At 47.0% G+C, this 25,066-nt stretch overlaps 1 pseudogene; it reads right to left on the minus strand.

The window, feature by feature from the left end:
* Positions 1-25,066, minus strand: part of LOC149372655 (fatty acyl-CoA reductase 1-like) — a 33,169-nt pseudogene that overhangs the window by 2,622 nt on the left and 5,481 nt on the right.

Below are 25,066 nucleotides of genomic sequence, written 5' to 3' on the forward strand. Positions count from 1 at the left end.
CGACGCCAGCGGTTCCGATGGTACAAAATGTATAGTGCATAAAAAGTACTTACAACTTTATTTTACGTGCTATAACACTGTTTTCAGAAAAAATTTCCTTGGTTATAGCTACAAGCGAAGCAACAAAACAAGTAAACGTGATCAGATGCAACATCGCTGCCCGCCGCCATCTTGTTTGTTGTCGAAATTCTGGATAGTCTTGGCTGGTCTTGGCTTTTCTTCTATTTTCATTTTTTTTCATCGTTAAAAACTGCTGAACCTCGTTTTATTTGCGCTATCACGTTAAGCAATCAAACATTATGAGTCTTTTTTTCTTTTCCATCGTCCTATTCAGAAATTCCGCTCATTTTCTGTCGCCATTTTTTTTTTTACCATGAGTGCACTTTGCTTTCCCGTTTAGCACCGCGTAGCCCAAAGTGTCACTCGGGATGCCGAAGCGCACTCCCCGTAAGTGCACTTAACTTGCCCGCTTGACAGGGGTATAATACCCCTGTCAAGCGGGCAAGTTAAGTGCACTTACGGAGAGTGTACTTTGCTGTAAGTACACTTTGCCGCATCTAAACGACGCAAGTGGGGTGTCACTCGCGCGAAAGTGCACTCTGCCAGGAGTGCGTTCACGGACCACACTTTGCTGGCTGAGTGCGTAGCCTCGACGCCAGCGGTTCCAATGGTACAAAATTTATAATGCATAAAAAGTACTTACAACTTTATTTTACGTGTTATAACACTGTTTTCAGAAAAAAGTTTGTTGGTTATAGCTACAAGCGAAGCAACAAAACAAGTAAACGTGATCAGATGCAACATCGCTGCCCGCCGCCATTTTGTTTGTTGTCGAAATTCTGGATAGTCTTGGCTGGTCTTGGCTTTCCTGCTATTTTCATTTTTTTTCATCGTTAAAAACTGTTGAGCCTCGCTTTATTTGCACTATCACGTTAAGCAATCAAATATTATTAGTCTTTTTTCTTTTCCATCGGCCTGTTCAGAAATTCCGCTCATTTTCTGTAGCAATTATTTTTTTACTATGAGTGCACTTTGCTTTCCCGTTTAGCACCGCGTAGCCCAAAGTGTCACTCGGGATGCCAAAGCGCACTCCCCGTAAGTGCACTTAACTTGCCCGCTTGACAGGGGTATTATACACGATCGTGAAAGAAGGAACCAAACACGTGGAACTCTCTTGCGAGGCCGATAATCGCAGCACTTCACGGGAAATCGCAGGAGAAAAACAGCTTGCGTGTGATATTTTCTGCTTACCTACAAAGCTTATTTCTAATTTCATTTGCTACATGGCGATAACGAAATGTGTTCCGCGATGTCTTGACATGTCTGCAACGTTTGGGCCGCGGATGTTGAGGATCGCAGTCCAAAAATAAAAATGCGCTCAAATCAAGCGCTCTTGCCTTTTTTCCCTGCTGGGCGTCTTTGGGACCCTTCTGCGTACACCAAGGCACTAAGCAATATCTGGGCACATTGAGGACGGTGAAACTCGAGCGCGCGCGACGAGCGTGCACCAGTACGTGCTGTGAATCCGGCGGCTATCCTCCAACATGGCTGATCGCGCGCGGCGACCGCTAGATGGCAGTGCATTTCGCATAAGGTCTATATCGTTCTTATTTTTTTCTCAGCTTTCTGAAGCTTCATAGATAAACGTTGTAATCACATTACCCTTTACTTAATTAAACATTTGAACTATACAAATTAAACTCTAACTAAATTGGTACACCAGCACTGCTGCAAGAGTATGTAGTCCCGCCTAATGTGAAGGTACAGAATATAACGCTATGCAAAGGCCCGTCGACACTTCATTTCGACAAAAAGCATCACAATCAATATACACGAAACTAACCGATTTCTGAATGGACACTATGGAGACAACCCTACGTAGCCATTACTCAAGAGTGCACCTACGAGCGATAGTAATGAGTGTGTAATAAGCAAATCTTTGCAACAAAAAATGACGCTGCGCAGGCGATCTTCGGTATCCACAATCTAAGAGATTTATTGCAAAGTATTTTGGTTAAAGAAGATCTTCACTTCTGGAACGGCCGGAAAATTTCTGGGACATGCACTTAAAATATATTTGGAAGTTTTACGTTATTTTATATTTATGATATAAACATTTTAATAACACCTAAAACACAGTCACAATATTTGAACACTGCTTAGTTTTGAAGACGACAAGATAAAACAATATTTGTTAATTTTTAGCATTATTACGACATTTCAGATACACTGATAAACAACGCTTACTTTAAACGTTAAACTCATGTTTGCGAGGCCCAATACTCCAATGCTAATTAGTTTTTGAGACTGAAAAACGTTCCAAAGTAACATATAATGTTAGTGCAATTTTCACAGCAATCGAATAACAACATTTCGATATTCGGTGCTAACTGGGTATACGTCCTTTCTCAACAATTAAGCCCGATTCTGCGTTAATTACAAGTAATTAATCTAATGCTCATGCTGACAAAAAAGCTGAGATAAACTCCATTTATTTTTTACCGCACAAGAATACCAGATTACATCACTGAAAAGGCCAGGAATTCATATATAGGAAATAACATCGCCGAAGCAAAAGTGTGTTCGTTAATGCACACAAAAAAAACTTCCCCAAAATTTTCCAAAAATATGCACCGAAAAGTCCAACCCCTAGTCATAAGCACCTAGCCCCTCAGTAAAGTCATGTCACGTGTTGTGTACCATGCATTTATTTTGTCTGGCCTGCAGACTGTGCACTGTAGCGGTGTTGACGCAACGAGCTCGTGCGCCATCCACACGGCAAGGTACCAACCAACCTTGGCTTTTCTCCCGTCACCTTCAGAGCCAGGTCTCCAACGAACGCAGGCAGGCAGTGCAGACACCAGAGATTAGCGTTGTGCCATAGATCGTTGCTCGTCACCGCGAATTTTGGGTAGCGGGCCACGTATGGAAGTGGGGTTCGAAGAACGGCCTCCTGCACTGCAGTGGTCATGTCGCTCCACGTCTGGTTTTTAGTGTCGCCGCTCGTACAGTGGTACACGATTACGTGCTCCGGCCTGCACAAGGGCATATCTCAGGTCACACCTCGGTCACTCGCCCCGCAAGCGGTTGAACCCTCTAAACGGTTGAAGGACAGTCATTCACAGGAAGAGATAGGAATAGAGTGAATTCATGATAAGAAAGGCGGTACCAGTGCTTCAGGTTACCCCTCCAGCTTTCTTGTATAGGCGTAAAGCGAATTCGACGCAGAGGGCCATCATTATTGATGATTAAAATTCAGGAAACGCAGATGCCGGCATTAACACAAGTGTAAATCTTTCGCGCCGTACTGACTACCAAGCTGGCGAAGAAGACCGCTGGCAGAGGAGCGTGGACACGCGCGCTCGGAGGCTGCTGTTCGCCACCTTTGGCTAGGACGCATACATTAAAGTCCCCCCCCCCCCCCCCCCGCTTTTTTTTTACAAGCCGTCCTGGATACCAGTTTTTGGGCGCCTACTCGCTGCCCATCTTAAGCGCAAGTAAATGGGCGCAGTGCGCCTATTTACGACTAAGAGTCAAGCACTATGCTGCGAAAAGAGCCCAGCAAGGTGCGTATTGGTCAGAGTTCCCCAAGAAGGGTTAAAAAAAGTACCTCATAGTACTGTAGGGCTTGACGAAAGCTGTTCCTGCTACCAAAAGACACATGCCTTGAGAAAACAGACACTCGCCTGCTAAAAGAATAAAACTATCAGGGATGACGTTTCGGGCCTCTACGGGCCCCTTTTCCTCATATAAAGCCAAAACGGCTGTTCTCCTTTTTTTTTTTTTGTATCCGAGACCAGCTAGGTCTAGCCAGTGGTATGTGGGACAATTCTCAGATAGATGTCGGTTATGTAAAGGTATCGCAGATCTCTTACACATTGTACGGTCCTGTCCTAAAATATACGACATACACAAAGAAACTAGGACAGACGATCTTTGAGAGACTCTAATGCACAGCTCAGGCCTCTGGAAGACAGCTGAGAATCGTCCGACTGGCCGAAAACGCCGCCCATGTCCAATGACTCGAGGCCGTCGTCTAGGCGGATGGGCTGAAGTCAATCCCGTATCTGTTACAAAATAAAGTTACCTACTACTATTAGTACTACATGTCAAAAAGGAACCCATGTGGGTTCTGAAACGTCATCAGTTTTAGTTTTTATTCTTCCATCACGGGAATGTCCGTTTTCTCATACCGTCAAGTGCTTCACTAGTTCGTTGACAGCGACATATTCTCGTACTATTGTGTGTTCGAGGCGCTACCCATTCAGCAGCCCACTACGTAAAAAAAAATGTGTAGTGTGGACTTTATGGGGGCAGCGTTGCAGATCACGTCTTTCACACAAAGATGTGTATTTGCTCCTCAACGATTCAACCCACGCCGAATTATAGACTGCAGCGTGACGTTCCGCTCGCGTATTTCAGCTCACAGCATAAGAATATCACGCTGCGTGATCGAGCGCCCAAAACTTGCTGTCGCATGGTAAGTGCAATTTGACGTTCCGAAACTGCACATGGGTTTTACGACTACCTAGAGTCCTTTAGCACACACAAACATCGCAAAGCGGACGTGACTTTCCATTTCGCGTCCATCAAAATGCGGCCACCGGGGCCAGTATTCGATTTTCGTGTACCTCGGGCTCAGGAGCCGAACGTTGTACCCACCGAACCAACGCCGCGGGTCGGGACGTCCAGAATTAAGCATGGAGCTAACCTTGTAATGGCGGTCTTCCAGGCGGCACATATGAGCGTGTTGGCGACTATGTCCACAGGGATGAAGTCGCCTATGCCGTCCTTTTTCACTATCATTGACGGTAGCAGGCCAGTGCCTACCTGCATCATGTTTTACAGTAGAAACAAGTTTTGCTGTTGGGCATGGTAGAGTATTTGGCAAGTATTAACGACATTTTTCGGTTCATTCACAGGCATCACCGTCAAATACAATTTAATAGGTACTGCCCAAGGGTTAGGTGGTTCATAATAAACTGCGCAGTTATGGAAGAAAAAAACGCCAAAAGAAAAAAGAAAAGGCGCTGAGAACTTTCGTTGCCTCTCGTCTGTATCGCGTCCGTGCCTTGTATACGTCCTTGTTCATTCAAGCGCTGTTTTAATCATATAAGTATCATGATATTAAGTATGTGTGTATAAAAATGTTCACATGCCTCACAAAAACTTACCGATGTAATGATGCCGGTGCAGGCCGCAAAGTTGTCTATCCAGCCCTTCAAACAAAAAAGAAATCCAGCAGTTGGGCTTAGGTCCAGCAGATTTTGAAACTGTGATGAATTTCTCTCCAACACCAAGTGCACTCGTCGTGGATGTAGGTACCTTATGAACTAACGGCGGAGTTGCCGAATACATTGCCTGTGTTATTTCGGCACAGCACACTGTGGGAATGGCGCATCACGTTTTCTCTCACCGCCATGCTTATGTGTCAGTGCTGGGGTGCCCTACGAGGTGACATAGAGGGCTCAAAAGGATTTGACATCGAGCAGAAAGGGCGTAGAGTTTTGGCCGCGCCGCCTCAACTCTACGGAGCCTCAATGACAACAGCCATGTTCCATTAGTAAACATCTCCACGTATTTGGCTCGCCGAGGACTGCATCTTTCTCCGGAAAAAACTGTTGCCATGGCATGCACCAGGAAAAAAAAATGGCCAAATATCCGCTCCTTCTAGGTGGGAAGCTGCTACCCTACCTACGGACCCTACGATTCCTCGACAGTGTCATCGACCGAAACCTCTCTTGGACACCCCATGTTAAAACACTCCGTGCAAGAATAGCAGCAGCATCACAAATCTTCAAGTTCTTGGCAGGAACACGTTGGGGCTGCAATTGTCGCTCTATGGTACTCCTTCATATGTTGATGGTCTTTTGCGATACAGTTTACCGATTTTGCAGAAAATGTCACCTACAAATAAGAGGACGCTGGAGGCAGCGCGAAACACCTGCCTACGGATCTGTCTTGGCCTCCCGAACAGCTCCTCCACCTCGGGAACAGTTGTGGAAGCAGGATGTCTACCGCTCGAAGTCACCGCCGCACAGGTAACGATTCTAGCCCAACTACGTCATGTACTTCAAGGGAATAAACATTTCCTGCACCGAGTCCATATAACCCACAGCAATTCCGGCTTTGGTCAAGCTGTGCAGCTATTGCATCTTCCTGCCATCAGACAGCCACATAAACTACTGACTCCAACTTTTCCTCCTTGAAATCTCTCACATCTTGTAATCAAACAGTTCATACCGGACGTCACTGAGAAGAACGGCATGCCGCAGGCTGCGCTGCTACAAGCTGCTCTGAACTACTTAGCTGAGCAGTATTCGCAAGACACACACATCTTCACTGATGACTCAACTTTTCACGACTCCTCATCATGCGGCCTTTATGTGCCCTCTTCAGGACAAATGCTTTCATGGCTACTACAGCGTAGAACATCCTCCACCACAGCAGAGTTATACGGAATGAAAGAAGCTGTCTCCTATACATGATTTTAGTTTCGATACCTGGGCGCCGCCATGTTTGTTTTACTCGAGCGCCGCCTACCGCCGACGCCATCTTGGACTGATAATTTGCAGCCGGTGGGCTGCAGACGAAGCAGCGTGCGATCTCTGAAATTGTCATCCGCCCGTTTTATTCCTGCCAAGCCTAGAAATTTTGGGTGGGCGTTCGCCTCGTGTCCATCCTCGTTTGTGCTATGCCATTAGCTCCTGCAATAACCAACTGGGAGCAAGCGACCATTCCTCGACGCAGCGAACGGTCAGCACCGGTGAGTGCCATGCTCGCAGTTCACGCGTGCTTTTTTGTCGCCGGTTGCCTGTAGGGCGAATGCGGCACGGTGTTGCATGTTAGAAAAAACGAAAGCAAAATGTGTTGAAACACAAGATCGCACGAGAGCAATGAATATCTAGTTTTTCGTGGAGCGCAGTTTTTCATGAACGCTCTCGCTGCCTGCTTGGACATGGCGAGTGTGACAGTTTAGATGCTGAGCTTGCGACAGAGTACCCCGTTTTGCAAACTGTACATTTTGGAAACAGCGAGTACATGACCGAAACGAATCCACTTCTGATGATTAGAATTTTTGCGGAGATACGCGCGATGAAATTGAAATTCGGCCCCTCCTGCCGCTTGCGTAGGGCTGTTCGTACTACGAGCGATACAAGCCAGTTGACTGAAAGCAATTCGCATTCTCGCCTTCTCCGCTCCCGCCAGTACTCACTGGTGCACAAATACCAGAAAACGTGCATTTACACGATCTAATAGGTTGGTACGTTAATGGAACGCTATTACCACTTACACTGACAGGCAGAATCGCCGCACCTGTTTTGAGAATTCCAATCTCAATCGGGTCGGGGCACTGCTCAAGTCGCTGCGTTTGTTGTATCTCTGGCACGGTTATGCATAGTGTGGATTTTTTTTTACAGTGCATTCGATGAGATTTCAGTCGAATAATTTATTACAATGCGTGGCAGAGTTTACCGTCCTGTGCATGCCGTGTATTTTTTCATCTTACGTTGCCATGGCTGCATTTTTCCTCACTTTGCAGTTGGGTAAAAGTTCATGTCGCCGCTTCTATTCATGCCATGCTGTGCAAATTAAATTAGTATTTTTGCACTAACGACATGTTTATTTTTTTCAGGTGGTGATCCCCACACCCTCCCGATATTGACGATCATGTGGGGCGGCGAAACGAAGTGGCCAAATTTGTGAAGTCCTCACATAGTGTACTGCTGAATTAAAAGAACTTTGCCAAGGCCGTCCAAATACTTGATCTCTTAAAATTATGCACATATTACAGTTTGGTAACCCAGGCGCTGCGCTTCGTTCCGCGCCCGATATTAGGCACAGGCAGTGGGTTTGTTTCTGTCTGCATTTCGCTCACAAAGTGCATAAACGTTTAAGCTTTTTGTTGGCGCAAGTATTTTTTGTTCAACTACGCCCACTGCCAATGCAACTCGGGACCGGCGGAAAAGCGGTGAAGAAATGGACACCGCAGACGTGCTGAGACCTTCACATAACATGGTGCACGTAAATACTGGGGGCGTTTGTTTTTTCTACTTTCGTCGACTATTTACGCAACCGATAATAAAACAATGATGTCTAGAAGACGTTGGTGTTTCGTACAACATTGCTGCTTTTGTTGTACAGACGCAAACACGCGCTTGACCGGTAGCTAAGCAGCCGCGGACGTTGCTCCGCGCGCCGGATTATCAGCCCAGAGGAGGACGGCAACAGTGGGGTGTCGCGCAGCGCACGTGTTTGAGAGTATTTCTCCCTCTCCTGCCCGCTCCTCGTAAAATGGTGTATATCCTGCGCCATAACTCAGGACGCTGGGTAATCTTCACGGACTCGCAAGGAGCGCTACAAACATTGTCCAACCTTCTGAAGAGAACAAATCACCAGCCAATTTCTCATGACATTGGATACCTGCGCCACTTGGCTCTTTCTGAAGGCCAATGTATAATTTTCTAGTGGATTCCAGCTCACTGCGGCATCCTGGCCAATTAGAGAGCAGACGAAGCGGCCCGCAAAGGCCTGCAGCACCGTAATTACAAGCGCATCTTCTTCACAAAATGAGATGCGTCCCAACTTGCCAAACGATATACCCAGGATGAAAAGAACCCTTCTGGAACTTCCCAAGTCATCATTACCCCTTTTTCTATTCCATCGACCCACAGCTCAAATCATGACTACCATTCGGGCTTCCGCGTCATTTAGAAACAATTTAACATCGCCTTCGTCTTAATATTGCGTTTACGAACAGTCTACGATACCGCCTCAAGCAAGCAGACAGTCCGTATTGCGACAACTGCGGCTCAATTGAGGCAGTGCTTCATATTCTCTTCTCATGTCCAGCGTACGCCAACGAACGTGCGCACTATGAACAATGCATGCAGTCAGTCACCCAAGTTCCATTCACAGTGGACTCTATATTCGGTCCTTTAGGCTGCTGTAGATAGCAGCGACGTGCAATGATGTTTTGCCTATTTAGACGCTATTAGTGTTTTAGGCAAATTCTAAATTGGTGAACACTTGATCACCCCGCTGCACATGCGCAGAACTTCACTTAAGTCTCATTCAAAGAAGCCATCATGGTGTGAACTATAGCGTTGTAACCCACCTAATAACCTCACTCTTTTCTACCACCCTTCTTCCATATTTACTCTCCTATTCCCTTCCCTATGCAGAGCAGCATGTCAGCAAATATTCACGCCGGCTAAATCTCTTCTTTTCATTAAAGAGTTCTCTCTATCTCTCTCCCATGTTCCAAGACTTGGTTTGGTTTGGTTTATGGGGTTTAACGTCCCAAAGCGACTAAGGCTATGAGAGACGCCGTAGTGGAGTGCTCCGGAAATTTCGACCACCTGGGGTTCTTTAACGTGCACTGACATCGCACAGTACACGGGCCTCTAGAATTTCTCCTCCAAAGAAATTCGGCCGCCGCGGCCGGGATCGAACCCGCGTCTTTCGGGTTCCAAGACTTCAGGCCACGTTAAAGGCACACTGAGGATTACTGAATCCAATTACTGTTCTCAGTAAGAATTGATTCTCTGGTACTGTCTGTCTGTGCTGAGGTTTATCCCGCAGCATAAGACGCATTTATCGGCGAGCAAATTGTGTTTACGCATCCCTCAACCACTAGATTCAAACTCGTTACGTGCTTACTGATTCGGAACTGCCACCGTCTTCAAGAGAATGGTTTTGTAGTGCAGCCTCTGGGATCCGCGCTGGTAAATCGGCGTCGACGCACTCATTTTGCGTGCGGAATCGGTCGATGGTGGAGACGCTTGTATTTCGTTTTTTTCTTTCCTTCATAATGAGCCACGTTTTTGTCGAGAGCTAGCTTTTTTTTTTTGCGATTATAACGCGGTACCCTATGGATAGAGGCCAGCCCCTATTTGTCCTTAGTTTTCCTTTCAGAAAACCCGGGCGGCCGAAGTTTAACGGCAAGCCTTCACTGCAGCTTGCCTGCACAGCTTGGTTACAGATTTACGTGCCGCAATGAAATAATCTATCAATCAATCAAACAATCAGTCAATCAATTAATGTCGCGTTGCCTTACCGGGAAGGGCTCCCTCCACGAGGCCGTGACAATAGAGGGCCGGACTATAGCGACGGGGGTTGCTCCATGCTCGTCCCGCAAGAGTGATTCTGCCAAGCGCTTGGTCATGGTGTAAGTGTTGGGCAATCCAAATAGGAGTTCGTCCTTATTGCTCACGCAGTTGCCATCTTCACGCCTGGAGAAGAAAACTCTTTCAAGCTTCGCCCATATTCAATATTCACGCAGCACGTATACTATGTGCATTTTCTTCATTTTCTGTGCAAACTTTTTCTCACGAGTTGTGTCAGGCGCGCCTTCTTTATCCCAACACACCTGCTAATCTTATCTCCTCAAGTGACCTTTGCTTGCCCCATCTACATTTTCCTCGTCACAAAGTCCGCTCTGTTACTTCAACCGGCCACTGGTTACTTTTTCCTAACTTTATATGTTCAACCCAAGTCCACTCCTTGTCCCTTGAATTACAACCTATGATAATAGCTTGCCCCGCTCTCCTCGATTAATCTTCATCTTTTAGCTAAGCTTCCAATTATTTCGAATAGATTACTACTTCTAACATAATGCTATTATATTCATTACCTAGGAGTGTCTTCCAATTGCACTTCACTTCAAATCTTATCCTCCTAGTTATTTTCTTAACATAGTCTGCATCGGAGGTCGCTATACTCTTAAGAAAGCGGTTATGAAATAAAAATTAAAATGCTTTTGACTTACCACAACAGACCTTTATGATTCCCAATTACATTGCAGCCAGGTTTTGTACTGTTTGTTCCCGCTCAAAGCCGTGGGCTGTCGGCTTTATCATTTTGTTTGTGACGCGAGATGCGACCTGATTTATCTCATATAATTGCAGCCCCGCGCAACTGTTTCCGCCTTGTTCCAGAATGCTGTAGTCGCTTGTGGTGCCTTATTTGAAGCTTATTGCCAGCTATAATTTGAGCGCAGCCGACATCGGCTGCAGGGATTCTATTCGACGTTCGACGACCGCCGAACACGCTTTTTGCTCGTACCGCCACCTGGCTGTTCAGTGCATAGTGGCCGGAAGTTCGCCCAATAAGAGTTTGCATTCTACGCCGCTCTGCTCGCCCATTGCCGGCGGACTACTTTGACTCGGGCATAGCACGCAAAAAGAAAATAAGAAAATAATAATTTATATACTGTCTGTGAAGAAAATTTCTCATTCATCAAAATAAAATAAAACACAGAAATAGAGCAATATATGTCCACAAAATGACCGTTGAACACTGGACACAGGCACAAGCTCATCAGTCTGATATAGCACAAAGGAGATTGCACATGCAGGAACAGAAGCTATGCGGGTAACAAAAAGGTGATGCTAAATAAAGGGCGCTTCACCTAAGACATTACACAATTTTTAAAAGTAGGCTTTATGAGTTAGAAGGGCGCTGTTTTCGGCATATCATTATCAGCGGTGTAGTACATCAGAATGCAGCTAACGCGGGCTTAACTAGCAGGCTGGTTAACTAACATTCAATTGTTAACTTTTTAACTATTACTGTTAGGATCCTTAATTACTGAGAGGCTTGTAGCCCACCGTAAGTAACTTCTATATAAAACGCGATTACCCTCCGCGCTGCGGCCCAACAAATTTTAGCTATTTCGACGAGTTAGGTGCACTTGAGAGGTTGCTTTGCCTGCAAGGTTCTTGAAAGTGCATACATTTTGGAGCGATGTAGGCAAAATTTGTTGGGCTACAGCGCCGAGGATAACCACGTTTTCAAAATTCTAAAAAACTGATAAGGTTTTTACGGTGGGCTACATTTCTCTTAATAATTAAGGAGTGCAACAGTAATAGTGAAAAGCCAACTATTCAAAATTGGTTAAACCAGCCAGCCCATGTTAACTGCATTACGATATACTACACCGCTGATAATGTTATGCCGAAAACAGCGCTCTTCTAACTCAAAAAGCCTGCTTTTGAAAATTCAGGAATGTCTTAGGTGAAACGCCCTTTATTTAGTATCAGCTTTTTGTTACCCGTATAGCTTGTGTTCCTGCATGTGCAATGTTACCAAAAGGTCTCGATGTATTCATATGTTTTGTGCAACCCATTAATGAAAATGTTGTCAATTCTAGGGGATTTATTATATTTCAAACTGAATAAATCACACCTTAGCTCCTCATGATAAATCGAAGGCAGATATGCTGATTTGCTTATCTTATGTCACAAAGTGTACAAACCTGCTTGTAAATTTGTGCTGCTAATTACAGACACATCTCATAAACAAAGCCACATTGCAACCGCACTGAGACCTCGGCATAACATGTGGCGCGTACGCATTGGCTGCAATTTCTTTCTTTCTCTTGTTTAACTATCGCCGCTGTTGGCAATATAAATGTCGTCCAGAGGGTAATGGCATTGCGTACAACCCTGCAGCTTTTGTTATAACGGCGCAAGCACGCAGTTCACCGGTGGTGCTATGCAGCCGGACATTGCTCCGTGCGCGAGATCTACAGCCCAGAGGATGATGGGAACAGTGGGAAGTAGCACGCAGAGCACGGTGTTTAGAGTCTCCTACCTACTCCTTGTAAACTGGTCGCTTGCTTTCTCTCTCCCTCCTTTCTCACCTCAAGTTCTTCTCACCCATCTCCCTCTCTATGCTTGTCATGTGGGACGGCCGCCCTTATAGATGATTGAGCGACCGTGCGTGATCGTGCTTGACACACGCCTACCCTACACATCTACCCACACATCATAGACGGTCACAGCATGCGGCTACTCCAACATTCAGCGTAAAAGGCATTCACTACGACTTGCTCGGGGCGCTAATGTAAGTACAGCGGTATAAATATAACACACATCCCGTACAGCAGCAATAGCATTTCACAGCTATAGCTGAAATTCGCGTTAATACAAGGGTAAGCGTGCGGTGAATCTTTTTTTAAAGTAAAACGAACAAAATAAGCAAATATTAAAGAGCACAACATTGTAAATGAAATGAATTATGAGGGCCAAGTTTAGTCGGGACAGTTGAGCTAGACATACTCACTGAGAAGCTGCGATAACCTTTTCTCTATCCACACATGGTTCGTATATTTTTTCGTCCACTTCTGTGCTCTTTTCGCAATTGCTGTATGCTGTTGACACGTGAACGAAAGCCTAGAAGGAAACAAAGTGACGAATCCAGTAACCGGAAAAGTGCAGTGCGAATCAAGACGCCAGCACTAATAACGATTTATCATGGCGAAAACATAATAAAAATGCACTAGACAGAAAAGTTTGATTCCAAAGCTCGAATAAACTTACGCAGAGGTTGGGGATTTGCTTGCAGAGGTCCAAAACACGCCGTGTACCCAGGACATTTAGCTGTACTGCCACTCTGCAATACAATATGTCCACAATTCAGCCCTGCTGAGAATGCACTCCACGTCTCATTCGTCTATCGAGGAACTGCGGCGTTAAGTGGGCAGAATAAGCGCAGAATGAAATACGAGGACATTTTGAAGGAGTTTGCCGGTCGCCTTCATACTTTAATCCCTGTCATAACGTCACAGCAGTGCGCAAAGTTGATTAAGTTAGTGCAGGTTCACATTGGAATAGCAGCGAAAATTAGACAACATAGCAAAGGAAAAGCCGGTGAGGCTACCGCTGTCCCATCTGTTTTTTTTTTTTCCTGTTGTCGTCTTGTTTACTTTGCGGCACCAAGTATCTACAGCTGTGTTGACGTCACCTTTTCAGAATGTCGAAAGGCAACTAGCTCACCATAACAACCACGGCACCATTTCTGAACGTTGCTGAGAGTGCCCGGACAAGATGGCCGCTGCTATCCATATGGTACGGCGAAGAGAAATCGCCCGGGAGAATTCTCATTATTTCACAAGCCCTTTCTTGTTTACCTCCCTCCATATCTGCAACGGGCGGGAGCTATAGGTGTTACTACCTTGACAATTACAACACGGTTTTTTTCCTTCCCTATGAGCGTCCGGACAAAACAGGTTCCAGAACCGAGAGACTTCCGCCATGCTGTTCATCCAAATCGCGGTATTTAAGTGGTCTTGCCTGTCTCTTCCCTCAGTTTTGTTCTTCTCACGTGGCGAATGCGCCTAATACTTGGCGCAAGCGGTTCTGCCCCACCGGCAATGCACATTCTTGCGAGAGCCTGCCTCGGCCCTCTTGGACAACATAATAATTAAACAGCAAGTAATCACGCCGTTCTCGGTTATGAAATGTAGCGCGAACGCCGAGAGTGCCGCAAGAAATCTCCAGAGTTCGCGTACTCTACTAGAGCTGCGAACTGACCGTACGAGCTTTATCGCCACCAGCTCTGAATCGAGAGAGCGCACGGCTTCAAAGCAAAATTAGATCACGTGACCACACAGCGCATGTTCATAGAGCCCACATTCTGGCCGGCCTGAATAACGCTCTCAGTAACCACCCAAAACTGAATGTACAAGGCCTCACTCACATACCTGTAATTAACCATATCCTGTGCTAGCTGCGGCCACCATATCCTATAAGACCTCCTAACCTCACCTCATCATGTCTGCCCTCTCTTGGGATCCTCTCGTTTACCCTTAATGAAGATCGGTTATCGTGCCTTCGCATTACATATCCTGGCCATGTCTGTTTATATTCTTGATTTCGGCTATAATACCACATGCTCACGCTTGTTCCCCTACCCACTGTAGCGGCCCGCGTGGCATGTGCCACCCGCGTGCCCAAGATTGGCAGCGCCAGTACGAGCGCCTCAGAACTGCTCTGGGACTTCCCCTTTGGCAGGACGCTTTCGCCTACGCTCCGCCGATCGCTACGTCGGCAAGCCTTCGTGGCGTCAATAAATGTGGCCGCTGTCTTCTCCTTGGCGCCCTCCACATCACTGTGCCCTCTTCCTGTCTCTGAATGTTAAACCTATAATTTTCCTTTGCATGGCAGCCCTTTTCGTTACCCTCCACGATTCTGTCCTTTAGGTGAGTTCCGGTTGTCAGCATGAAGTGGCGGGATTCTTGATTAGAAACAAACTGGTTTATTAAAACTTGGTCGAATACACGAATAAAGCAAACTGGATCATTAAAGCTGAATGAGCTTCGGAGGATCTGCAGAGCGTGGGAGGACCTCGATGACGTGTCTCGTTCCGTCGTCGTCGCTCGTTCGTCTCTGGACTGGGCCTCGCTCGAAACTTCGTGTTCCCCGCGGCGCTCCTGCTGGTGGATCCCACTCTTCTCGGAAGTTCTCGCTCGTTTCCCGCGTGATGTCGAGGCTTGGGGAGTTTAGGTTTAAAGTTCGAATGCGGGCGCGGGCATGCCTCGCGAATGCATAGTTTACGTGCTGGAGCGTCGAATATCATGGGCCGCGGGGTCTAAGACAGGCTTTAGAATGAATGTGCAGCCGATCCCCAGTCAGCGAGTCTGATGCGGGGCTCCTCGTATTCGCTGCGGAGTAGCGTTGTCTTGTGCTGGTGTGTTGGGTCCACGTGGCTTGTAAGTAGTGGGAGTTCTAACAGGTCACGTACAGCTGCTATATACTTTCTCCTCGGGAACTGTCATTCACGATTTGAGAGTACCTGCCAAATGCAGTCCACCTCACGCTTATTATTTTAGTTATTTCACTCTTGCGATCCAGATCTGCGGTCACTACCTGCTTTAAGTAGACGTACTCCTTAACACTTCCAGCGCTTCGCTGCCTATCGTAAACTGCTATTCCCCTGTGAGGTTTGAACATTATTTTAATTTTCTGTATGTCAATTTTAACGCGATAGCGTTAGGGCTCCCGTTCCGCAGAATATCCGGCACCTTCGTCAGCGCTGTGTGCGAGAAATCTCCGGAGGCGCAGTCTAGGTGGGCGTATACACCTGCGTAAACTCGGCGGCCAGTTTTTCTAGCATAGTCACTCCGTCATCTGTCATTAGGTCCGTAGTTACTTGATTCACACAAGCTGCTTTCTCCATATGCATTGCTTGTAAGGCTTTCTTACTTCTTTCGTTACCGGCGTAATGTCTAATTCCTGTGCACAAGCTACCCATGATTGAAAACCCGAGTGCGGAACAGTGGGAGAGGGTGCTATCCAGCGACATCCTGAAAGTCCAAAAAGGACTAGTAAGGCGTGCACGCAGGGCAGCTACCCTCAGCGGAGCCCTGGACTATGGGAACCGACCTTGATGATAAGATGGAAGACTCCATCTGAAGCCGCAAAAAAAATATTGTAAAATAGGTAAAATAGAGCAAATAAACGTTTTTCACCACCACCCATGCCTCCGTAACTTTCGTTCTAATTATTTCGGCTCCTGTATACATCTGTGCAGCGTTCTTTGGCTACCTCAACCATCTTATCCGTATTCGCAACAACACTGCCTACCTTGTCTCTTAGTGCGTACATGTTTTTTTTATCCGTTGTTTCCTATTGATTGATTGATTGATTGATTGATTGATTGATTGATTGATTGATTGATTGATTGATTGATTGATTCATAACTTTATTTAGAGAATGGCAATCATCGGAACCTTGGGTGGTCCGCCTATTCCGGCAGCCCATTGGCCTGCGCCGCAACGTGGGCCCTGCGAAGTCCTCGTTGCTGTTCGGGGTCTTCGCTGTGCAGAATGGCCTCCCACTGCTCCATATTGGGATTCGGAAGTGTCTCAATAGCAGGATTGAATTGGCATGCCCACATCATTTGAAAAAGCTGTAGCTATTTCTCCACAGGGCGGGAACTGTGGTTTGTAGAGTGACGGGTACCATATAGTAAAGGTTGAGTGGTGTTAAGAGAGTGTCTGTCTGTAGTCAGCGAAGGGTGTGTTTTTCTGCCTTGTCTAGAGTTTTGTGAGGTGTGGGGTATGTCTGTCCGGCCTCTCTGTAGGCATGTAGGTGTACGGCGAAGCTGATTATGCGCTGTGTAACGTGTTCCTCAGCCTCTTCGCCTAAGGGGGAATTCCGGTGTAAGAGAGCTCGGGCGTGCCGGTGGGCGGCATCATTCCCTCCCGTGTGTTCCGTGTTCCCTGGAAACCATATCATTGAGGCTTGATGTGGAGGATGTTTGGCTAAGAGTGTGAGACCTGATTGATGGATTAGTCCTTTGTTTATATTTCTGCACGAATTTTGGGAATCTGTGAGTACATTAGCGTTTGGGTTGGCACTAGCGCTAGCGCAATGGCTGCCTCCTCTGCGTGAGTGGGGGTGGACGTGCGCACTGACGCGCATTTGATCAGTTTGCCCTCGGGATTCGTTCTGGCAATGGCCCTCCGCCCTTGGACTGAACTGGTTGCATCCACATAGAGCGTGTCTGGGCGGCCACCCATTTCCTGTGCAGGCTTTCGGCTCTGGCGTTTCTTCTCTCCTCGTTAAATGTCGCATGCATATTTCTGGGTATATGATGGACGTATTTTTTCTTGCGGATCCATAGAGGAAGTTCCGTTCGCTGGTCGACCGTGTAGGGTACTGTGAAGTGCACCTTGCTTAGAAGGGTCTGGCCTGTTCGAGTGTTGGCCATGTGGTTGAGCTGTGACAATCTTTACGCCTCCCAGATTCATTTAAGCTACATCCGTTCTTTAGTTCATTCTCAATTCTCTGAATGCTGTATGTCAGGTACCTTACGCGTGTGGATCAACAGCTCTGCCAGTTTTATCTGTGAAGAAAGAGGCTTTCACATTTTGACGTTTCTTAATGAGATTTTTCCTCTCTTGAGACATCTTAACAGTATCCTGCCTAGCTACCATAATCTCTAATTCTATTTCACACTAGGTAGTGATATTTTTCAGATAATTATTTACTCCTTTGGCACGAAGGTCCTAGTCCTCTGTTAAAGTGGAATACGTGTTCTGCAGCGTGGTCACATATTCCTCTACTTTCTCTCTTACTGCTAACTCTCTGATGGGCTCCTCCCTTACTAGTTCCCTCGATTCCCTCTGGAAGCCTAGGCTAATTAGAGCTCTTAGCTTCCTGTGATCGCCACATCTCACCTCGCCGAGTACCTCCACATTCTGAACGCATCCAGAATGCGTGCCGAACATGGTCTATTTCCTTTTCAGTCTCACCATTCGGGCTCTTCCCTGTCCACTTTCGTTTCTTAGGCTGCCGCCTGCGACGGCCCACGGCAGCAGTGACGTCAGAAATGTGGTCTGCTTCGGCGTTACCGCGAACAGCAAGGGGCACGTGTTCTCCTCTGCAGCAATCGTGGCTATCCCCACCATAAACTCTGTGGCTACGGCCTGCTCCTGATGCCTCGAGGCGCTTGGAATTTTTGCGTACCCTCCAGAGTCCCTAGCATTCCAAGGCAGCGCGATAAACGCGGGCAACGGCAGTTGCACTGGCACAAAGCCGAAACGAAAAAGCTGACAAGAGAATTTAGCACGTTCTCGTGCCTTGGTCGATAATGAGCAACACGGGGGGGGGGGGGGGGGGGGGATAAAAAATTCTGTATATAAGAGTAGTTCAACGGGGCCGAAAATTTTTCCGTCAGAGCGCATATTGCCTAGCGGAGAGACGCGGGAAGAACGCGGTCGTGGTTGCATCCCGCTCGTCTTTTCAATTAGGCTTTTCTCCTTTGGGGCTTTATGTGACGTAAGAGCAATGTTTAAGGACATCTTGCACGGAATACCTGACCCCAAGCAGTAGATACAGCAAGATGTAAAACCGTTTAGCAGAGGCGGTTGCGAGCTCGTTTTGTTTGCGGAGTTTGACGTGCTATTGCAAACTTTGTCACACGTGCAAGTTTAGCATCACTTTCGGTGAGTGACACTCGCCTTTAGTCTCATTCGCGTAATGTTACACGATGAACTTCAGTGGTATTCGTTGCAGAACGCATTCGGTGTGAAATGAGTTTGGTGACCTTACTACGCCAGGCTTAAACACATAACTTATGAGGATAAAGTTGTAGGCTAGTTGGTGAGACGTACGTAACGACTAAAACCGCAACAAACTCGGGGCGGAGGCGGGCGACCTGTAATGCCACGTGCCTCCGTACCGTGTTTGTTGCAGTTTTTAGCCGTTATGGCCTAAGCACACTTAATGCTCTCCGTGTGTACACTGAGCTTCCTTGTGCAATGAAAACTCGTGTACAATGCTGGCTTGGCTGTACTTCTGAAAAATAGTTCAGAGCAGTACCAGCGACATGCCGCCTGAACAGGTGTATGCTCTCCGTCTCTCCGTCCCACGCACTACGCTCTCCCCTGACCTGACTGACCTGGAAGCTGCCTTAGTGGCGCCTGATCCGCTTATTTCCGACTCAGAGACAATACAGGCTCTGGGTGGGTCCAGATGCTAGCACTGCACCTAATATATCGTCCCGTCATTCGTCGTTTCACTGCCGGAGGAAACGCCTGTCGTGAACGAGCACGTGTGGCGGTTTCGCATTGCGAGTATCGCAGTCAGGAGGCCAGGTGTATGCGCAGTATGTTATTGGGAAAGCTTCATTCCTAATTACTCTTTTTACCCCGTGCAGCAACATGCTGTCAAAGTTACACTTAGAGAGACGAGGTCCATTCGTTGTAAGCGACAATAAATTTGCCCCTGTGACACCCGCACAGCTGACTTCGTTAATAACGCTATTGTAGGCATTATCAGAAGGTCTGATGGAATTATTGTCACGGAAGGGATCCGAGCTGAGTTCTATTCACGAGAATTTAAAATTGGCCCCTTTCAAAGCCGTGACCAACTGCGCTGTTAGGTTCTCTGGATGGTAACATTGAAAGGCGGCGTCTCCCTGCCGCTTTTCACTTGGACTTCTAGAGACAGCGCCACCCTTGTGTTCAGCGTTGTAGTGGTTCGCCCCCCGCCCCCGCCCCTGCATAAAAATCAACGCCTCTTCACCACTTCTAGTTTAAAGAGGGACCGTTTGCCCGAAAGTAAAGCCACATTAACCTGCAAGCAACATGGGTAGGGGCGCTTTCCCTAGAAGCTATGGGCGCTTTTAAAATTATGGTCTTTAATGCGCGGTGCATACAGCTCGAGCGCTTTACACATGGGTGACGCAGACTGTTCTGCTCCACCAACAAACCTTAGTAAGCTTGGTGGGAAAACCAAGATACGCAGCGCCCTTCGCAGTCTATCCTGGACGGCAGACTAACAGAAGCGAGTGCAGCTGGCGGAGGCGTAGAAGCCGGGAATCTCAGTTATGACGTCACATAGCCGCTTAACGCTGACTGCTCTTCCCCGCCACAGCGCTTCTAGCGGGGCAGGTGGAGAGGATAAAGCTAATTTTCAATCAACGATTACGTCGCTCCTATAAATGTAATCGGGGAAATATAATTTCGCGGATTATAAGGTGCCTATGTCCGGATGTCCGCGTATTTTCAAATTCGACTAACCCTTCAGTTTCCCTTTAAATGGGGATTTCACTCCCGGCTGCAGCAGAAAGCTTCCTGAGGTGCGTCTTCCTCAAGAAAGTTTCCTGCTTGAAGTGAAATTCCTTTTTAACCCGTGATCATCATGACCACACTTGCCCAAACCAAGACAAGCCCTTTTGTCGAAGCATTGGCTGACGGACTGAGGCTCTCCCTCGAGCCGTGTTCATTTTTTTTTTTTGTGTGTGTGTTGCCAACGATCCCATCGTACATCAACTCTCTACCGTGGTTCTCATTAACCTCAGGTGAAGACAGGGGCTTTCGTTTTCGAGTTTTCGTTTTCGAGCGAAAGCCATGCTGTTCGCTCTTATGTTTCCCTGGTGGGCGTGGGCCTGAGACATCCCTTAAAAAAGCTTCAATAGCCACTCCATAAACTGCATACTGCAATTGTTGCAAGGAATGGGGGACAAGCGGGTCGGGCAGCGGGCGCTGTCCAGAAGGAGTCAACCTATTTTCACGGCGCCCAGGAAGGCAAACAATTGGGGAAGCTGACTTGTTTCTTTTTTTTCTTAACCTCACTCCGCGACACCCTCGGCTGCATCGTTTCTGCCGCTGCGACAGCTGGACATAGGGGGAGAGACAAAAAGTCGGAGACGTTTTCGACTCACTCACTTGAGAGGCTCATCGAACTTGATGGTGGCAGCTGAGTGGAAAACAACGGAGACTTCTTCGATTAAGGTGGTCCTGTCGGACGCGCTGAGTCCCAGGCTCGGAAGTGTGATGTCTCCTGGCATTGCCCTCACTTTCTGTAGAGCACACGGCTGCTCTTGCTTGAGGCGTTCAAAAACCTACAAAGGAAAAGTGCATCGGGTGGAATGGTGATGGCTGTAGACTGTCATAGCTTACACCCTGCTTTTAGGCACTGCTGAACGCCAGCCTGGAACTGATGTCTCAGCGTTCGCTAGCGGACTCTAATACCAGGCACCAAAATCGAAACAGAAAATGGAACACGCTGCATGATTATCTGACTCTGCATGTAGATGAAGTGAATGTCCGAAGAACGTGTTGTTTGTGATTCCAATTATAGTATGCAAAGTTTAAGGAACCCCCGTGCTCATGGGCAAATTTATGCAACGCTGCCTCCTATTGTAGGAGCCAGCTATTAATACTAGCAGATAAAGCATCCACGTATGCTTATACCTGAAGAAGTTTCTCTTGCGAGACTCCATCGAAATAATTTCTTTTCTGCAAAATCACCCCCTAAATTTAAGCTGCCAGCTATGCACTGCATGCTTCGGACATACAGATTAGACGTCCGTTTAAAGCTATCCTAAGACTACAACTTCTTAAAACTCAAAAGAAAACATTAGACTAGGGTCGGTACGGTTGGGAAACAAATTGAGAAAGCAAATTTGAAAAACAGAATAAGAAAAGCATGCAAATCAAAACTGAGATAACACGACATTTGGGAAACATACTCGGCTCCTCCGTCAGGTCTGACTGAGCGGGAACTTGCAGCTTGCCTTTTCAAGTCATCGCCAGGTAAGCAAACGTAAACCGTGAGTGCGTTTTGAGCAAGCGGTTGACATTCCGCCGAGTTTTTTGCGTCTGCCATGACCCCAGTAGGAGCATCCAGCGCAGGTTTGCCTCTGTCTCCAGCACAATGGTTCTTTCGAAGTCAGTCCTGTGGTCCCATGGCTCGTAGTTCTCGGCCCCCGCGCCTCGATACCTCTTAATTTGTCCGGCATCAGCTTTGTGCTGCGTCATTCTTTCCGGAAAATTCTTGGCTTCGCCAACGTACGGTGTCGAGCACTCCGAGCACGGCATTTTGAATACCACGCCTCTGGCATATTCTTAGGGTGACGGCCTTTTAGGCGAGGGAGGAGGCGGCCGATGGCCCGTACGTAAAAGATGTAAGCGAATCCTTGGACAGTATTCTCGGGAAGGAGGTGGTAACAACAACACTATCAGGCGCCTCTTCCCTCGACCAAAAGACCGTCATCCTAAAGGAAAGGTGCAAGACGTGGTATGCTAAATCCCCTGCTCGCAGTGTTCAGCGTCGCATGTTGGCGGAACCAAAAATGTCCCCGAAAGATTGAAGCGGCGCAAACCTAACGTTAAAGAAATGAACAGGGATCGAAGCGCGAGGCATGGGATTTGCTTCTACGAACCATTGTATGGGAGACCAGCCACACATGCGCGGGAGGCTCTTACTTGAGTCGTGGCACATTCAAAAGACGCGAGGCAATGTCAACCGCTCCGTCAGAGCGCTTCCTTCTTTCTATATGCACCCATGGTTTACGTTCAGTAAACCAGCGTTTGACCGTCCGAGGTCTTAAAAAGCCAAGGTGCAGCTCGCCCACATCACACTTGATGAAGGAACCGATTTGGTTCCGAAACGTCGCGTTATCTCAGTTTTTATTGGCGTTCTTCTCTCATTTATGTTACTAAGTATAACATGTCAGTTTAGCAAAGTTAGCGTTGCTTGCGGGATATAACGCAAAGACGGTGAAAGCAATTAAAAAAAATATTTATGTGCGCAAAGGAAGAAGCAACAGTGAAACTCGTATGCGTTGATTCACTTCCGTTAAGACACGCGCCTTTTGTTTCATCAAACGCTACGCTTCCTTGCATTGAGTTTCGCAAGTCTCGCGCTTTGAAATTTTCAAAGTACGAAGGTCAGAAGTTTGTCCTTCGCTGGCTAATCCCTTGCAAGGGTGTGTGTCGCACATTTTATTTAAGCAGCTAGAGCACCGCCGCAAATTTACTGCAAGAATTAAGACGCAGCATATCGCGACCATCAGGGGTCGAACGTCTCCCGCTGTCAGCAGTAACATCTCATGTGCTGCTTCCCAATATAAACTGTCGCCAGTCTCTGCCAAATGTAAACGAACATATATTCGTGGCATATCTCAGCGAAAAGTAAAAATACTCTCACAAAACGCTGCGTGCCCGATCCACCGACCTTAGTATTTTTTTTTTTCTGAAAGCAACCGGAAGTCATGAATACGTTCCACTCAGCAGGATAAATACGCGACTCACAAATTAGAAGCTTAGCTATAAATTGTGGGGTCTAAAGTCCCAATACAATCCATGGGATATGAGGGACGTCGTATTCAAGGGCTCTGGATTAATTGATACTGCCTAGGGTTCCTTAACGTGCGCTGACATTTCACAGCACACGAGTACTTATTGTGTTTCGCCTCCAGCTAAACGCGGCCGTTGCGGCAGTGATTGAACCAGGTCCTCCGGATCAGTAGCCGAGCGACCTTACTATTGAGCAACCATGGCGGGAACAAATATGGGAAGTTATGCGGGACGCACACAGCATCATTGCGAAAAGATGTTTAATTCACACCTACACATAAAATGAGCCCCCCCCCCCCCCCCCCCCCCCCGTTCTTCAGTTTGAGCCGATCGTCATTTCTTTCGTCTTTTATGTCACCTATTGATAAGCTAGACAGATGAAGGTGGCGCATTCAGGCCTTATCTGCGGCGGAGTCGCTAGAACCCAATTACTACTCTTACAACAGGTGAACATTAGCTAAAACATACAGCTTTGAATTGCTGCAGTCAGCGCTGTGAAATAACGTTGACGCGTCACCGATGCAAGCTGAGTTCTGTCAAAACAATCCTACTGATTTTTGTTCGACTGCGGCAGCGATGCTCCATGACTGCTATGTCATATAAAGCAGCCGGTAGGCAGTGAAGGTTCTACAGTGTGCCTGAAAATGGAGTAGGGCTTTTTTCTTTTTTTTTAATGGCTTCCGGACAGTCCATACTCTGGCGAAAAAGGGGACTCACTCTCTTCAGAACTGCTAATTGAAATCTCCACGGGAGGGACTTTTTCTGACAGTGCAGGAAGCATCGAGCTTGTTATGGACCGCCAAGTACAGACTTCGTAAATTATTTGAGCCGAGTTCAATCCCACCGTGAAACATGAAGAAAATAAAGTATAGAAGAAAAGTGCTGCGGGGGGAGGGGGTGACTTTCATGCGTCATTTTGAGCTCGTTCGGAACCGAGTACAATTATGAACGTCAGCTCAGAATAAACTTGTTTACTAGCTCTGAGCCTTCCTTTTGTTCGTATCCGTTTCACGTGTGTTAATAACCGTTGAGATTGTCAATAAACAGGCATTATTATTAACTTCCACATTGGTAGCCCGAATTCCACACTGCCCGCATATATGCGTAATTTTTCACCATGATCATTGCGCGTCGTCGTAAAAGACATCGGACTTCTTCAAGAAAGGTACGAAAACGCCACTCATTCAATGCCGGCTCTATGTACATTGGTTGACTGATTTTTATTCGGTGCCTCGGTTATACTGCTAGTGCATACTTCACTTCCTCTCTCTTCTTCACGTTGGTCTGCGTAAGTAATTATCAGTACATAATATGTCCGCAGGAAACAGGAAAACAAACTAAAGATTGCATCGCAACGAAGAAAAAAAATACCAGGGTTGTTTGGCTGAAATTATTTGTGAAAATTCCTTTCTCACTCGCGAGAGTAATACGCACGTTTAGATAAGGCTCGAAGCAAATTCGCGTTATGCTAGCTTCCTAAGCATGAATAAGAAAGTCGTCAGCGAATCTCACCTGGGAGCTGAGAATTGTTCCCAGCCTCGCCTGAGGTTCCTCTCCACGCTTGGTGCGTATAAGGAGGTAGACCCGCTTTAAGCCGGGACAAGATCGGAGCAGCTTTTCTAGGAGAACCTGAGACAGGGGCACGGACAGCGAAGGAGTGGTGTTATATATATATATATATATATATGG

Source organism: Amblyomma mixtum, chromosome 1 (assembly GCF_055824585.1).
Source record: "Amblyomma mixtum isolate Tamu chromosome 1, ASM5582458v1, whole genome shotgun sequence".
NCBI lineage: Eukaryota > Metazoa > Arthropoda > Arachnida > Ixodida > Ixodidae > Amblyomma > Amblyomma mixtum.